Source organism: Salmo salar, chromosome 16, assembly GCF_965601325.2.
Source record: "Salmo salar chromosome 16, fSalSal1, whole genome shotgun sequence".
NCBI lineage: Eukaryota > Metazoa > Chordata > Actinopteri > Salmoniformes > Salmonidae > Salmo > Salmo salar.
Window position 1 is genome coordinate 72,492,016 of NC_138306.1, and position 18,117 is coordinate 72,510,132.

Below are 18,117 nucleotides of genomic sequence, written 5' to 3' on the forward strand. Positions count from 1 at the left end.
TGAAGGAATAGATACTGGGCAATTCCACGGTAACAGAATGACTCTGAGACTCAGTCTAATGCACAAGAACAATTTCCACATCAAATTTTACAAAAACACATTTACTGGAAGAACAGTGCAGATGTAAAGTTTGGTAACAGAATGACGGTAAAATCTCCCTCCGTTTTTTTTATGTGACCACGTTTTCCAAAAACTCTGTTAAGATTCAAAGATGTCTGCAGAAAGAATGGGTGTCAGCTTTGATATGACACCTTCAGTTTAAAAAAAAATAATTTTGTTTATTGAATTACAGTAGGGGAAGTGGATTAATACCCGGTAACATAATGATGGTAACAGAATGACATCATGGGTCCCTGATCTGTACTATACAGAAATCCATAATTATGAATGTCATTCTCTTCATGGTGATGTATCCTGAATAGACACAAAGGTACTGTATTAAACTCTACTTTAATCCACTGTACTGTACTGTCCAAACTTGTGAAACTGACATATATGATTGGTTCAGATTTGGACTGCCCAATTTTCAACTATTTTCAACGTCCGGTGTCCGTCGGTGATCAGTTGGTGAAAGGGCTAGTTATAGTAAATGGAAAGAGAGGGGGCTCATGGGTAGGTTTGAGCTGAACATAAAAGTATGCCAATGGAAAGGAGGACAGTAGCAGGTGACCCACCTGTGGTTTGTGACTTCTATGAATTCCCATTGTAGACAATTCAGTTGCAGTCATTCTGTAACAGATATTTGGGGCATTCTGTTACCAATTTGGAAAATAAAATGATGCTTTTTAATCACTTAATAAATCATAAACCAAATTATTAGTAAAACATAACTAATTGGAAGGTCTACCTTTCCTTGTTACTACTGTGAACTTTCATTATCCTCCCTCCTCATGAGGGAGAGAAATTTGAAAAGATAAGTGGGTTTTTGGTAACAGAATGACCAGACACTAGGCAATATTTCTTAAATTTACAGAAGGCAAAAAAATCTCTGCAAAACTAAATATAAAATGTTGATATTAGTTTTCTACGACCCCTTTTCCATATCTTTGGCCAGAAATCAAAGCCTTTGCTTATTCCTAAATTATAGGATGGAAAATGGTTGAAAAATGTAAATGCCTTCATTTAATTTGATACCAACTTTGATGTGCTCCTATGAACTTCACATGTTAGTGCCCATGGGGCTTTTTACATGGAAATGCCCTACTGTAAAAAAAAATGCCATATCATACCACAGAGAGATAAAGAGATGTACATTGTTACGTCATGCCAATAAAGCAAATTGAATTGAATTGAATTGAGTGAGAGAGAGATAGATAAGTGTTCTGTTATTGTGGATGTGTCTTCCTTGTGGCTGGTTACATATTGACCAGAAGCTGTAAATCCAGTTTTACATCAAAATGAACATCACAGAATAAAGTTATTTATTCTAGGACCTGATGGAATAGCTACTGTAGAAATTGCCATGTCATACCGCTTCCAGCAACCTGTTTGAATGACTCATCCCACTGCTATTGCACTCTTAAACGGCAATTGTTAAGTTGAGTAAATTGGAGAAATGTTGTTGGGGCAATTCAATTAAAGGCACTGCATTTTCCTCTGAACGGTCACTATTGTGGGCTAATTTCCCTCTTTGTGTCAGTAACTAGAGCCAATCAAATAGAATAATGAATTAAAGCTGAAATTTAGATGTGAGTAGAACCTGTGAAGTGTGAGTCCGTCTCTCAAGAAAACCATTTACAATAAACTATTACATTGACCGTGTTCAGCTCTATAAACAAGGTGAGGTGAGGATGTGGTGTGCGGCTCATTAAAAACCCCTGATAATAGTATTTAGACTCAACAAGGTGAACATAACCTGATGTTTAATAGTGTGATCCTACGGTTGACAGAATGCCAGTGGATTTCCACTGAGGTCACACTTTCTGACCCCTAAATAGTGGGTCCAAAGGAACAGGTTATGGGTAGATTATCTTTATGTGTGTGTGAGTGAATGAGTGAATGAGTGAGTGAGTGAGTGAGTGAGTGAGTGAGTGAGTGAGTGAGTGAGTGAGTGAGTGAGTGAGTGAGTGAGTGAGTGAGTGAGTGAGTGAGTGAGTGAGTGAGTGAGTGAGTGAGTGAGTGAGTGAGTGAGTGAGTGAGAGAGAGAATAACTCACCCAGAGTATGTGAGCAGAGTTGAGCGGTCAGAAAATCGCAAAAAAAATATATATAATCCAAATTCATTCCATTAATTAAAATCGCAATTTAACCAGCACCCATCCATTTTTGTGACTACCTGGACCTACCATTTAGGCTACATGTCATATTACACAGCATATAAACACTCTAATTAGGTCAGGAGCCAGACAAGAACAAGAAGGACATTTCTGATTTTAATTAATGGAATGAATTTGGATTATATATATATACATATATATATTGCGATTTTCTGACCGCTCAACTCTGCTCACATACTCTGGGTGAGTTATTCTCTCTCTCTCTCTCTCTCTCTCTCTCTCTCTCTCTCTCTCTCACACACACACACACACACACACACACACACAAAGATAATCTACCCATAACCTGACATTTAGAAGTGCTCATCATTTCAAATAGACCACATGTCATATTAAACAGCATATAAACTCTCTAAAAAGGTCAGGAGACAGACAGGGAGTCTAAGATGGAACGGAAATGAATTATTTAGGCTATATTATTTCAATTATTTCAAGTCTACAGCCTACAAAAAAATACATTGTGAAGCATTTGTGAGTGTGACACACTATTAGACTCAGTCTAAAGTGCCTTTGTATTAACATTTAGATACACCAGTTTGGCCAGAGTCTGTTGCTCATGCGATGGTGCCTGGAGAGCAGACCAGCAGCAGAGAATATCTTCTCACCATGCTTGCAGAGCCACTGGGGATGTTAAACACCCTTTTGGCCACTCTTGCCAAAGTTTTTTTTAATTCTATAGGTAGGCCTAAAGGTTTTTAGGCAAAATAACCCAATCAAAACGGAGCCAAAATCAACTATGGCCTATTGTATAGATAATAGAAGAAAAATTAAGGAAACTTTTAAGAGATCAGATTTTTTGTTTATAAATACTTTTCTACAATGATACACTTAATTAGCTGTGGTGTGGTTAAACCCGTGATGGCTTTCTATTAGAAATTGCCATGTGACCCCACACCACTGTTCAAAGATGAGATTCACTGCAAGCTGAAGTCTCTTGTGGAAAGTGGAGACATTATGCAAAAAGAATGTGAGTTCATGAAAGTAGACTATCTAATAAGGAGCGTTATTTATTCCTTACCAAAAATCCACAAACAATTGGATAAGCCGCCAGGGAGACCTTTTGTGGCCTCATTTGGTTTATTGACTGAAAATATTTCTGCTTTTGTAGATTTCTTTCTAAAACCCAGTGTTGTGTCACTCTGCATATGTGCGCAATTCTATGGACATGATTAACACCCTTAAGACAATGCGCAATATCAATGGGGAGACGCTTATGGCTTGCTTTGATGTTGAATCCCTGTATACTAATATCCTCCATCAGGGAGGCCTAGAAGCAATGGCACACTGTCTTAGTCAACGACTCACTGGCACACTCCCTAGCACTGACCGTATTATTAAATTTGCTCAGATTGTAGGACTAAGAACTTTTTCATGTTTGACAATGACATGGTCATTCAACAGAAGGGAACTGCTGTGGGTAGTAAAATGGCATAAAATTATTCCAATCTACATGTGGGGTTGTTTGAGGAGAATGTGATTTTCAGCCCTAGCAATCCATTCTTGCGCCATATCAGACTCTGGAAACACTTCCTTGATGACGTATTCCTTTAATTCCAGGGCACAGCAGAGGAACTTCATCGATTCCACTCCTTCATCAATACAAGCAGTCAACATTTGAAATTCACCCTAGCCTTTGATGCGCATGAAACAAGTTTTCTTGCCATTTTGTTTAAGGGGGAGGGGGTGGATTTAGCACAGATCTATACAGGAAGCCGACGGACAGGAATTCACTGTTACGCGGAGACAGCTTCCACACCACACCCCTAAAAAAGAGCCTCCCCATTAGCCAATACAGTCGCATACGCAGGATTGGTAGTCCCCCGAGTGACTATGACAAACAAGCCGTCTATCTGGATGAGCGTTTCAGACTGCAGGGCTACCCAGAAGAATGGCTGCATGACGCAAGGGAACGTTATAAAAAATGTGACCCTTGATGACACCCTCACGCCCAAACCTCCCCGCGCACCTGACCAACGCGTTCAATGCTTCCTTCAATACTCCCCACTTGGTAAACAGTTCGACCACATCATTAAACAACACTGGTACATCTTGAGCACTGATCCACAACTGGAAAAGAGGTTTAAAGAACCCCCGCGGGTAGTCTTCAGACGCGCCCCCAGCATCAGTTATATGGTGGGGAGGTCTGATCTTCCACCAGTGCCATGTAGTACCTTTCTAGATAGACAATGTGCCGGACGGTAACTATAGATGTGGCGACTGTACCCAGTGTAACTTTACGAAAAAATGCACAATGTTCAATCACCCTATTACGGGCAAGGTCATTAAGATTAAGGGCATCATTACATGTTCCACAAAAAAATGGATATACCTGATCATGTGTATTGGGGTCTATGCTATGTAGGAAAAACTAAACGAGCTCTGTAAACAAGGATAGCAGAACACATGAGTAATATCAGGACTCTTGACCAGAGAAACCCTGTGGCTACGCATTTCATGGAGGCTCGTCACAACATTAGCTCTTTGAAATACATTGGCATCGAGCATGTTAAGACTCCTAGGAGGGAAGGATACTGATAATCTGTTATTGAGAAGAGAATTGTATTGGATTCACCGTTTGTGTACCATGTCGTTTAGACCTAGAGGTCTAAACCAACAGTTTGATATCAGACAATTTCTTACATGAATATGTCACTTTGATTTGTCTTGCCTTCTGTCATGGTTCCACCTGTCAGCAGAGAGTGGCAGAGACTGTCCTAGAGGCATTAACGACACTCAGGTGTGTCCAATTTACTCATTAAGATTTCGCTGTTAAAAGAGATGTGTTTTTTGTTGTCCTTTGCAGAAGCTTGAATTGTTTACCATGTGCGTTCGTTTCCTGAGTGAGTTTGAGACTTTTGTTGAGTCACAGCAAGCTTCTGCCCAAACATGGACCCAGCAGAGATCACCCAGATCAAGAATGTTGTAACCCACCAAGGAGCACTGCTGGGGCGGCAGCAAGAAAAACTCTCCCAAATATCAGAGACCCTCCGGGCCCTTACCGACTCCCTCCGACCACAGTCCAACCTCAACCCAGGAGGAGCCAATGTCCAAGTTTCATCGTGCAGTGCTACAGGCGTCACCGTAGTTCCTCCAGGGAACCTGCACCGGGAACCCAAGATCCCAGCCCCAGAGCGGTATGACGGCCATCCGGGAGGATGCAATGGGTCCTTCACTCAATGTGTTCTAGCTACAGTCCTCCTCGTTCCACACCGATTGGGCCATGATCGCCTACATCATCTCTCTACTCTCGGGCAAGGCCCTGGCATGGACAACGGCAGTGTGGGAACAGCAGCCACTATCCTGCAGCTCCATATTAGCCTTCATTACCGAGCTGCAATGAGTCTTCGACCACCCAGTTGGCGGACGAGAAGCGGCCAGCCGACTGTTCAACATCCGCCAAGGGGCCAGAGCCATTGAGTTCCGCAACCTCGCCGCCGAGAGTGGGTGGAATACGGAGACCCTGGTCACTGCTTTCCACCAGGGTTTGTCTAACTCTCTCAAGGATGAACTGGCCTGGCCTCCCGAGTGGCGCAGTGGTCTAAGGCACTGCATCGCACTGCTAGCTGTGCCACTAGAGATTCTGGGTTTGAGTCCAGGCTCTGACGCAGACGGCCGCGACTGGGAGACCCATGGGGCAGCGCCACAATTGACCCAGTATTGTCCGGGTTAGGGGAGGGTTTAGCCGGCAGGGATGTCCTTGTCCCATCGCGCACTAGTGACTTCTGTGGCGGGCCGGGCGCAGTGCAAACTGACACGGTGGCCAGGTGTACAGTGTTTCGTCTGACACATTGGTGCAGCTGGCTTCCGGGTTAAGTGGGCATTATGTCAAGAAGCAGTGCGGCTTGGTTGGGTTGTGTTTCGGAGGACGCACGGCACTCAACCTTTTCCTCTCCCGTATGGGAGTTGCAGCGATGAGACAAGACTGTAACTACCAATTGGATACCACGAAATTGGGGAGACAAAAGGGTATAAAAAAGAAAAGGATGAACTGGCCTCTCGGGAACTGGGAGAGGACCTCGAGTCCCTGATAACACTGGCAATCAACCACCTCCTAGAACCTGCGAGACAGTGCCTTTTTGACACCACCCCAGTATCCCAGTTTCCTGAGCACCCCAAGCCTCCCGAATGCAGCATTGAGGAGCCCATGCAGCTGGGATGCACACATTTCTTTAGCTCACAGGTGCGTGACAGGCGCATGCGCGAAGGCTGCTGCCTCTACTGCGGAGGTCTCCACCATCTCCATGCTACATGCCCAGAGCTGACGGGAAATGCTAGGGCTCACCAGGATAAGGGGAGACCCTGATGAGCTGTGCAGTTACCTTCCAGCTACCCAGTCACCGTCTGTCACTACCCGTAAACCTCCACTGGGACAACCGTCAGCACCAGATTCAAGCCTTCGTGGACTCCGGGGCCGCAGATCATTTCATTGATCAGGACTTCACCAGAAAATTACAAATCCCTTGTGTGAAGTGTCCCATCCCTCTGCAGATTCAAACCCTCCATGGACAGCCCATTGGCTCCGGTCAAGTGGAATATCAGACCAAGCCCATTCTACTGGAGGTTGAGGTGAACCACTCAGAGACTTTTCTTTTGATCACTGCTCCCGAGAACGCCCTTATCCTAGGGTACCCCTGGCTAGCGCTACATAACCCACCATTCTCCTGGTCCATGCGACACCTACTAGACTGGGGTAAGGACTGCCAGACTAAATGTCTAAGACCCCTACCAAGAGCTTTGCCATGTCCTCCTGCATCCATTGAAGACCAAGACTTCTCCTCTCTCCCTCCTGAATACTTCGACCTCCGGGAGGCCTTCAGTAAGAGGCAAGCCACCACCCTTCCCCCCAATCATCCATACAACTGTGCCATAGAACTCCTCCACGGCTCCACACCTCCCCGGGGCCATCTGTACTCCCTCTCGACCCCTGAAGCAGCAGTCATGGACAATTACATCCGGGAGTCGCTGGAGGCAGGTTTCATTCGCCCCTCTACATCCCCAGCCGGTGCAGGCTTCTTCTTCTTCGTGGGTAAGAAGGATGGAGGCCTGCGTCCTTGCATCAATTACAGAGGGCTGAACCAGATTATGATCAAGAATCATTACCCCCTACCCCTGATGTTCGCTGCCTTGGAGTTGGCCCAAGGGGACAAATTCTTCACCAAACTGGACCTCCGCAACGCTTACAATCTGGTGAGAATCAGGGAGGGAGATGAGTGGAAAACTGCCTTTAACAGCCCTAGTGGTCACTATGAGTATTTAGTCATGCCCTTCGGATTATCGAACTCACCGGCAGTCTTTCAAGCATTGGTCAATGACACTCTTAGGGATATGTTGATATGTTGAACCTGGTTCCTCGGGTTTGGCCATTTTTACAGGCGTTTTATACGCAACTTTTGTGCGGTTGCACTGTCATAACCCGCAAGTCCCAGATCAGTTTTTGCTTGACTCCTGAGTCTGACAGGCATTGCTCAAGGGACGTTTCACCTCTGGATGTATTTTCGTTCATCTTGATCCTACTTGTCCCTTTGTGGTAGAGGTGGACGCCTCTGTATGCTCCAGCTCCACTCTGCTCACATACTCTGACCTCACCGATGGAGAGCAGGAACCAAGAGAAACATACAAGGAATCTGATTCCCTTTTATAACCATCTGACCTATTGGCCAACAACCTATTTGAGTTGTTGGCCAATAACATACTCTAAAAGTGAACGTCCAATCAGATGACCAGACCTACAGAACGTGAACACAACACCTCTACTTCACAGAGGTGTGTGGGTGGATAAGAACAATACAGATAAGGCAGAATTCTTGAGAAAGAATTAAGATAAGATTTTATCCCAACCCCTCTGGAAGAGATTGGAGCAAAGGGCTGCCACACTGGAGCAGTTGATGTGGGGGGTTAAGTGCCTTGCTCAAGGGCAAAACAGGAGGCAATGACATTGATACAAGTAACCTTCCGGTTGCCAGCTCACTTCCCACCAGAATTTTACTGTCAGACCCAGGACTCAAACTTGCAACTCTCCAGTTGCTGGCTCACCTCTCTAGTCTAATCGCTAGGCTACATGCCTCCCTAAAACAAATAAAACCTCTTGAGTACAGTTGTTAAGAGTCATTTCGAGGGCTGGGCCAGCCTGCAGTTTCTGTTTTGAGAGTTACTAGCTCCTCTGAACAGTCACTATTGTGGGCTAATTTCCCTCTTTGTGTCAGTAACTAGAGCCAGTCAAATGGAATAATAAATTACATTTGAAATCTCAAGAAAACCATTTACACTAAACTATTCCAGACGGCTATGCGTTGACCATGTGCACCTCTATAAACAAGGTGAGGTGAGGATATGGTGTGCGGCCCATTAAAAACCCCTGACAATAGTATTTAAGTCATCTGGGTGTGTTGCCAGAGCAGCTGTTGCCAAAGAGATTTGATCTAGGGCTGCTCCAATGATAAAGCAGAATATGTGCTGTCATGACAATGGCACAGCATCATAGGAGACTTAGACAAGACAACAATATGTCACCCTTCTCGTATGAACACAGTATGGCATCACAAAGGCATGGTTGTTCGCATGGTGATTGACTTTCATGTAAAGGTCATATAGGGTTAGATTAAGCTTAGTTCAGGACTAAAAATACATTCTTAAAGAGAATTCCCTTTTTTGTGGCTGGGAAACAAGCACATAAGGTTCAGCTTCATTCAGAAAAGTGTCAAATAACACTAAGGTGAGCATAATCTGTTGATTAATAGTGAGATCCCACGGTTGAGAGAATGCCACTTCACTTTCCTACCATTAGTATACTGTGTTGTAGACATTAGAAATGTCAGTGGATTTCCATTGAGGTCACACATTCTGACCCCTAAATAGTGGGTCCAAAGTCTGGGGTCATGGGTAGGTTATCCATGGGTTTCTGTTAGGAAGAAATTGTAACAACAATGACAGAATGACTGAATGTGTAACTAGGTAGACAACGTGATTGAGCTATGAAGCAAAGTCCATCCAGAGTTAAAATGTGACAACCTCAGATAAATATATATTTTACTTTACCATGTCATAACACAATCATGTACAAGCTTGTATATGAGAGTTTGCTTATTCCATTCAAAATTCAATGGAATTACCTACACACTAAGATTTTTTTTTTTAAGGTTCTTTGGGAAAGGTGATGGTTCTATGAGGAACCATAATGACCCAAAGAACCTTTTGAGCTATTCAATGGTTCTTTACAGTTCACAAAAGGGTTATTCGCTTTTTTAGTGGTCATTAAAATGTAGGTTACGGCGTATTCAACATTTTTGGGGTGTGGTTTGCTGACAGCTCTTTTTATGCAACCGTGAGTGAGAGTGTCATTCCAGTGTATGTAATCTGCTGTATTACGCCATTACATTTTATACATGACCAATGCTGTGTCTTGTGAAAGACTCATGTAAGGCCTTGTGTCAACTGAGAACGGTTGGCTAACTCAGTGGTTCTCAATTCTCTCCTCAGGGACACCAGCCTTTCCAGAGATAGCACACCTGATTCAACATGTCAATTAATTCAAGCCTATTGAAGGGATCATCAGCTAGATTCAGCCATGGGGGCTGTTTTTTTCTTGAGCGGATGGCTAGGGGTCCGGAACATAATTGCAAATCATTTGCAGACTGCAAATTGACCAAAAGAAGCGCAAACAGATATAATATACAGTGGGGGGGAAAAGTATTTGATCCCCTGCTGATTTTGTACATTTGCCCACTTACAAAGAAATAATCAGTCTATAATTTTAATAGTAGGTTTATTTGAACAGTGAGAGACAGAATAACAACAAAAAAATCCAGAAAAAACGCATGTCAAAAATGTTATAAAATGATTTGCATTTTAATGAGGGAAATAAGTATTTGACCCCTCTGCAAAACATGACTTAGTACTTGGTGGCAAATCCCTTGTTGGCAATCACAGAGGTCAGACGTTTCTTGTAGTTGGCCACCAGGTTTGCACACATCTCAGGAGGGAGTTTGTCCCACTCCTCTTTGCAGATCTTCTCCAAGTCATTAAGGTTTCGAGGCTGACGTTTGGCAACTCGAACCTTCAGCTCCCTCCACAGATTTTCTATGGGATTAAGGTCTGGAGACTGGCTAGGCCACTCCAGGACCATAATGTGCTTCTTCTTGGGCCACTCCTTTGTTGCCTTGGTCGTGTGTTTTGGGTCATTGTCATGGTGGAATACCCATCCGCGACCCATTTTCAATGCCCTGGCTGAGGGAAGGAGGTTCTCACCCAAGATTTGATGGTACATGGCCCCGTCCATCGTCCCTTTGATGCAATGAAGTTGTCCTGTCCCCTTAACAGAAAAACACCCCCAAAGCATAATGTTTCCACCTCCATGTTTGATGGTGGAGATGGTGTTCTTGGGGTTATAGGCAGCATTCCTCCTCCTCCAAACACGGCGAGTTGAGTTGATGTCAAAGAGCTCCATTTTGGTCTCATCTGACCACAAAACTTTCACCAGTTGTCCTCTGAGTCATTCAGATGTTCATTGGCAAACTTCAGACGGGCATGTATATGTATTCTTGAGCAGGGGGACCTTGCGGGCGCTGCAGGATTTCAGTCCTTCACGGCGTAGTGTTACCAATTGTTTTCTTGGTGACTATGGTCCCAGCTGCCTTGAGATCATTGACAAGATCCTCCCGTGTAGTTCTGGGCTGATTCCTCACCATTCTCATGTTCATTGCAACTCCACGAGGTGAGATCTTGCATGGAGCCCCAGGCCGAGGGAGATTGACAGTTCTTTTGTGTTTCTTCCATTTGCGAATAATCGCACCAAATGTTGTCACCTTCTCACCAAGCTGCTTGGCGATGGTCTTGTAGCCCATTCCAGCCTTGTGTAGGTCTACAATCTTGTCCCTGACATCCTTGGAAAGCTCTTTGGTCTTGGCCATGGTGGAGAGTTTGGAATCTGATTGATTGCTTCTGTGGACAGGTGTCTTCTTTACAGGTAACAAGCTGCGGTTAGGAGCACTCCCTTTAAGAGTGTGCTCCTAATCTCAGCTCGTTACCTGTATAAAAGACACCTGGGAGCCAGAAATCTTTCTGATTGAGAGGGGGTCAAATACTTATTTCCCTCATTAAAATGCAAATCAATTTATAACATTTTTGACATGCGTTTTTCTGGATATTTTTGTTGTTATTCTGTCTCTCACTGTTCAAATAAACCTACCATTGAAATTATAGACTGATCCTTTCTTTGTCAGTGGGCAAACGTACAAAATCAGCAGGGGATCAAATACTTTTTTCCCCCACTGTATGACGGCAGGTAACCTAGCGGTTAAGAACGTTGGGCCACTGGTCACTGGTTCAAATCCCCGAGCTGACTAGGTGAAAAATCTGTTGGTGTGCTCTTGAGCAAGGAACTTTACCCTAGTCGCTCTGGATAAGAGCATTTGCTAAAACATAATCACTCCTATTCTTCCATGACATAGACTGACCAGGTGAAAGCTATGATCCCTTATTGATATCACTTCCTATATCCACTTCAATCAGTGTAGATGAAGGGGAGGAGACAGGTTAAAGAAGGATTTTTAAGCCTTGAGACAATTGAGGCATGGATTGTGTGTGTGCCATTCAGAGGGTCACACCTAATGGTCCAAGCCTAAACCACACAAGACAAAAGATTTAAGTGCCTTTGAACGAGGGATGGTAGTAGGTGCCAGACGCACCCGTATGTGTCAAGAACTGTAACGCTGCTGGGTTTTTCATGCTCAACAGTTTCCTGTATGTACCAAAAATGGTTCACCACCCACATGACATCCAGCCAACTTGACACGACTGTGAGAAGCATTGGAGTCAACATGGGCCAGCTTGTAGAGTCCATGCCCTGACAAATTGAGGCTGTTCTAAGGGCACATGTCTCTCTATTATGTGTGGGAATACTTTGGAACATAAAAAAAGAACCATAAAAAGGGCTCTATATAGCCCCAAAAAGGGTTGTAACCATAGAATAACCTTTTTTGGGGTGCTATATAGAACCTTTTTTAATGGTTCTTTATACAACTGTAGGAAAGGGTTCTTTATAGCACCATTCAGGTTCCATTTAGAACCATATGAGTATGGTTCTTTATAGAACCTTCAAACCAAAAAGGGATCCACAATGGTTACAAGACAACTAACCCTTATTTGGCACTATATAGAACCATTTGGTTTTAGTGTGTATTGGATCATGTTTTCTAGTCTTTTCCGTTTACATAATCCCAAAATTACCATACTTCGCACAGATCAATTTATGGTGACATACATTTCCTTTTTCCAGTCCTTTGACTATGGCCACTTGCCTTCCAAGTAGTGAAAGAGAAAACGAAGAGGGAAAGAAAGGATAAGGAAAAACGCTGAAGTAGAAGATTAATCGTATCACAAGGTTTCAATAAGGGAATAGCCTTGATCCTTTCTTGATGAACTTTACTGAGTTGGTTGAGCAGGGCAACAGTGTAATCCCTTGTTGGCTGTTCTCCCTGAGTTCTTGCCCCAGAGAGGAGCTAAAAAGCTACAGCAATATAGCATGATTCTGCTGTTTTTAGTTTCAGCCAATGCACCACACCCAGAGGGTGTTATCTCTGTTCTTTGCTGTAATGAAGATAATGAGAAAGAGAGAGTTAGAGAGAAAGAGAAAGAGAAAGGCCGTAACCAGAGCAACAGGCCCAACCCCCACTAATACACCCGCCCAAGCCCTATCCTGCAGCCTAAAAGGCATGCACCAGATACTCAGCTCACACCTAATGTTTCGAGCCTAAACCACACAAATAACAACACTGGGCACTATGTAACACAAAGCTTTGACTATTTCATCTTGGATTATACAAGATCTGCCTTTGGACTAAAGAGCAGGAACCCAGACTTCACCGAAGAAATCGGGAAATACAGACATTGTCATCCTACAAGAAACATGATATAGAGGAGATGGACCCACTGGTTTCCATCTAGGTTACAGAGAGCTGGTAGTCCCATCCACCAAATGACCTGGTGTGAAACAGGGAAGAGACTCAGGGGGTATGCTAATTTGGTAAAGAGCAGACCTAACCCACTCAATTAAATAATAAAAACAGGAACATTTTACATCTGGTTAGAAATAAATAAGGAAATAATCTCAACAGAGAAAAATGTCCTATTGTGTGCTACCTACAGTGCCTTGAGTAAGTATTCACACCCCTTCACTTTTTCCACATTTTGTTGTATTACAGCCTATATTTAAATTGATTAAATTCATTTTACAAATTAATTACAAATGAAAAGCTCAAAGGTTTTGATTTAATAAGTATTCAACCTCTTTGTTATGGCAAGCCTAAATAACTTCAGGAGTAAAAATGTTGCTTAACAAGTCACATAATAAGTTGCATGGACTTTCAAACACAGATTCAACCACAAAAACCAGGAAGGTTTTCCAATGCCTCGCAAAGAAGAGCACCTATTGGTAGATGGGTAAAAAAAAGCATACATTGAATATCCCTTTGAGCATGGTGAAGTTATTAATTACATTTTGGATGGTGTATCAATACACCCAGTCACTACAAAGATTCAGGAAGCCGATCAGGGATTTCACTATGAGGCCATTTGTGACTTTAAAATAGTTACAGAGTTGAATGGCTGTGTTAGGAGAAAACTGAGGCTGGATCAACAACATTGTAGTTACTCCACAATACTAACCTAAATGACAGAGGGAAAGGAAGGAAGCCTGTACAAGATACAAATATTCCAAAACATGCGTCCTGTTTGCAACAAGACACGAAAGTAATACTATAAAACATTTGGCAGAGCAATAAACTTTTGGTCCTGAAGAAAGTGTTGTGTTTGGGGCTAATCCAACCAGTGGATGCTGCTGAGGCATGGCTCATAATAATGGTTGGAACAGAGGAAATTAAATGGCATACATGGAAACCATGTATTTTATGCATTTGATATCATTCTTATTATTCCACTCCAGCCATTACCAGGAGCCCGTCCTCCCCAATTAAGGTGCCACCAACGTCCATTGAATCTAATACAACACATTACCACTCTTAATATTTTCAAGCATAGTGCTGAATGCATCATGTTATAAGCATGCTTGTAATCGTTAAGGACTGAGGAATAGAAATAGAAAAACTAGACACGGACATAGAAATATACTAACATAGAACATACCAAAACCCCTGAAACACATAAAACAAACACCCCCTGCCACGCCCTGACCAAACTACAATAACAAACAACCTCTTTTACTGGTCAGGACGTGACAGTACCCCCCCCCCCCCCCCCCCCCCCCCCCCAAAGGTGCAGACCCTGGATGCACCTCACACACAAAAAAATAAACACAAAAACAAAAAAAACAAAAAAATTATCCTAAACTAAAGGGAGGGAAGGGAGGGTGGCTGCCGTCACCGACGGCTCCCGTGATACACCCCCCTTCCCCAATCTTCAGGCTCTGGCCTTAGTCCCCAACCTAACCTGTCCACCCACGCTGAAGACCTCGGGCTGAAGCGCATCGCTGGAGACCTCGGGCTGAAGCGCGTCGCTGGGAGCTCCGGACTGGAGGGCGACTCTGGCTGCGGCGGTTCCGGACTGGAGGGCGACTCTGGCTGCGGCGGTTCCGGACTGGAGGGCGACTCTGGCTGCGGCGGTTCCGGACTGGAGGGCGACTCTGGCGGTTCCGGACTGGAGGGCGACTCTGGCGGTCCCGGGCTGGAGGGCGACTCTGGCGGTCCCGGGCTGGAGGGCGACTCTGGCGGTTCCGGGCTGGAGGGCGACTCTGGCGGTTCCGGGCTGGAGGGCGACTCTGGCGGTTCCGGGCTGGAGGGCGACTCGGTCGGTTCCGGGCTGGAGGGCGACTCTGGCGGTTCCGGACTGTGGGCCGTCTCTGTCGGTTCCGGACTGTGGGCCGTCTCTGTCGGTTCCGGACTGTGGGCCGTCTCTGTCGGTTCCGGACTGTGGGCCGTCTCTGTCGATTCCGGACTGTGGGCCGTCTCTGTCGATTCCGGACTGTGGGCCGTCTCTGCCGGCTCCGGACTGTGGGCCGTCTCTGCTGGCTCCGGACTGTGGGCCGTCTCTGCAGGCTCCGAACTGTGGGCCATCTCTAGACGGGGTACTGTCGCCGGAAGCTCTGGACGGGGCACTGTTGCCGGACACTCTGGACGGGGAACTGTTGCCGGACACTCTGGACGGGGCACTGTTGCCGGAAGTTCTGGACAGGGAATGCGCAGTGGAAGCCTGATGCGTGGGGCTGGTACTGGAGGTGCCACACTGGAGACACGCACCCCAAGGCTAGTGCGAGGAGCAGAAACAGGACGTACTGGACTGGGCTGACGCACTGGAGGCCTGGTGCGTGGTGCTGGCTTTGGAGGCGCCAGACTGGAAACACGCACCTCAAGGCTAGTGCGAGGAGCGGGAGCAGGACGAACTGGACTATGGGTAAGCACTGGAGGTCTGGAGCGCACAGCCTGCACAACCCTTCCTGGCTGAGTGCTCAATGTAGCCTGGCCACGCTGAGGAGCTTCCACCGACCGCACCAGCCTTTGAATGCTTCTTCTCACTACAGTGCGCAATTCCCCATAGCTCGGTGCTTTCTTGACTCAATGCTCCCCATAATAAGCACGAGGAGTTGGTTCAGGTCTATTGCCTGACTCTGCTCAACTCCCCGTGTGCCCCCCCAAAACATTTTTGGGGGCTGCCTCTCGTAGCTTGTCCTCCCATAATTGCCGTTCCTTCTGCCAGGTCCATCCTTCAGGCCGGTGCTCCAATCCCCACTGCTTGGTCATCTTGTGGTGGGTGGTTCTGTAACGGCTGTCGAAGGGAGTAGACCAAGGCGCAGCGAGTTGAGTGCTCATTTTTTACTTTTAATGAACACGAAAACAAAAAAAGAAACGAACGACAGCTGAACAGTTCCGTCAGGTACAAAACACTAGACTGAAAACAACCACCCACAAACACAAGCTGAAAAACCTCTACTAAATAGGACCTCCAATCAGAGGCAACAAGACATTTACATTTACATTTTAGTCATTTAGCAGACGCTCTTATCCAGAGCGACTTACAAATTGGTGCATTCACCTATAATATCCAGTGGAACAACCACTTTACAATAGTGCATCTAAATCTTTTAAGGGGGGGTTAGAAGGATTACTTTATCCTATCCCAGGTATTCCTTGAAGAGGTGGGGTTTCAGGTGTCTCCGGAAGGTGGTGATTGACTCCGCTGTCCTGGCGTCGTGAGGGAGCTTGTTCCACCATTGGGGTGCCAGAGCAGCGAACAGTTTTGACTGGGCTGAGCGGGAACTGTGCTTCCTCAGAGGTAGGGAGGCGAGCAGGCCAGAGGTGGATGAACGGAGTGCCCTTGTTTGGGTGTAGGGCCTGATCAGAGCCTGAAGGTATGGAGGTGCCGTTCCCCTCACAGCTCCGTAGGCAAGCACCATGGTCTTGTAGCGGATGCGAGCTTCGGCTGGAAGCCAGTGGAGAGAGCGGAGGAGCGGGGTGACGTGAGAGAACTTGGGAAGGTTGAACACCAGACGGGCTGCGGCGTTCTGGATGAGTTGTAGGGGTTTAATGGCACAGGCAGGGAGCCCAGCCAACAGCGAGTTGCAGTAATCCAGACGGGAGATGACAAGTGCCTGGATTAGGACCTGCGCCGCTTCCTGTGTGAGGCAGGGTCGTACTCTGCGAATGTTGTAGAGCATGAACCTACAGGATCGGGTCACCGCCTTGATGTTGGTGGAGAACGACAGGGTGTTGTCCAGGGTCACGCCAAGGCTCTTAGCACTCTGGGAGGAGGACACAAGGGAGTTGTCAACCGTGATGGCGAGATCATGGAACGGGCAGTCCTTCCCCGGGAGGAAGAGCAGCTCCGTCTTGCCGAGGTTCAGCTTGAGGTGGTGATCCGTCATCCACACTGATATGTCTGCCAGACATGCAGAGATGCGATTCGCCACCTGGTTGTCAGAAGGGGGAAAGGAGAAGATTAATTGTGTGTCATCTGCATAGCAATGATATGAGAGACCATGTGAGGATATGACAGAGCCAAGTGACTTGGTGTATAGCGAGAATAGGAGTGGGCCAAGAACAGAGCCCTGGGGGACACCAGTGGTGAGAGCACGTGGTGCGGAGACAGATTCTCGCCACGCCACCTGGTAGGAGCGACCTGTCAGGTAGGACGCAATCCAAGCGTGCGCGGTGCCGGAGATGCCCAGCTCGGAGAGGGTGGAGAGGAGGATCTGATGGTTCACGGTATCAAAGGCAGCAGATAGGTCTAGAAGGATGAGAGCAGAGGAGAGAGAGTTAGCTTTAGCAGTGCGGAGAGCCTCCGTGACACAGAGAAGAGCAGTCTCAGTTGAATGCCCAGTCTTGAAACCTGACTGATTAGGATCAAGAAGGTCATTCTGAGAGAGATAGCAAGAGAGCTGGCCAAGCACGGCCCGTTCAAGAGTTTTGGAGAGAACAGCTGCCTCCAATTGAAGGTCAAACAAAAACCCTAAACATAGAAATAGAAAAACTAGAAACGGACATAGAAATATACTAACATAGAACATATACCAAAACCCCCGAAACACAAAACAAACACCCCCTGCCATGCCCTGACCAAACTACAATAACAAACAACCTCTTTTACTGGTCAGGACGTGACAGATACACACAGGAGCTTGGTAGCACGTTCTCAGAGTATGAGCAAATTCACTGCCCTTTTAACCAAATTCAAGAGGAAACTCACCCCCAACCTGAATTAGCATTTCTTTGCACTTTGCTAGTAAAAACAAAAGACAGGAACAACACACCCAGATTCAAATTTAATCGAATTAAATGATTAGAGCGCACCTCTGTGTCACTCCTTTTTGAACTATCCCTGTCCAACGAACAAAAGAA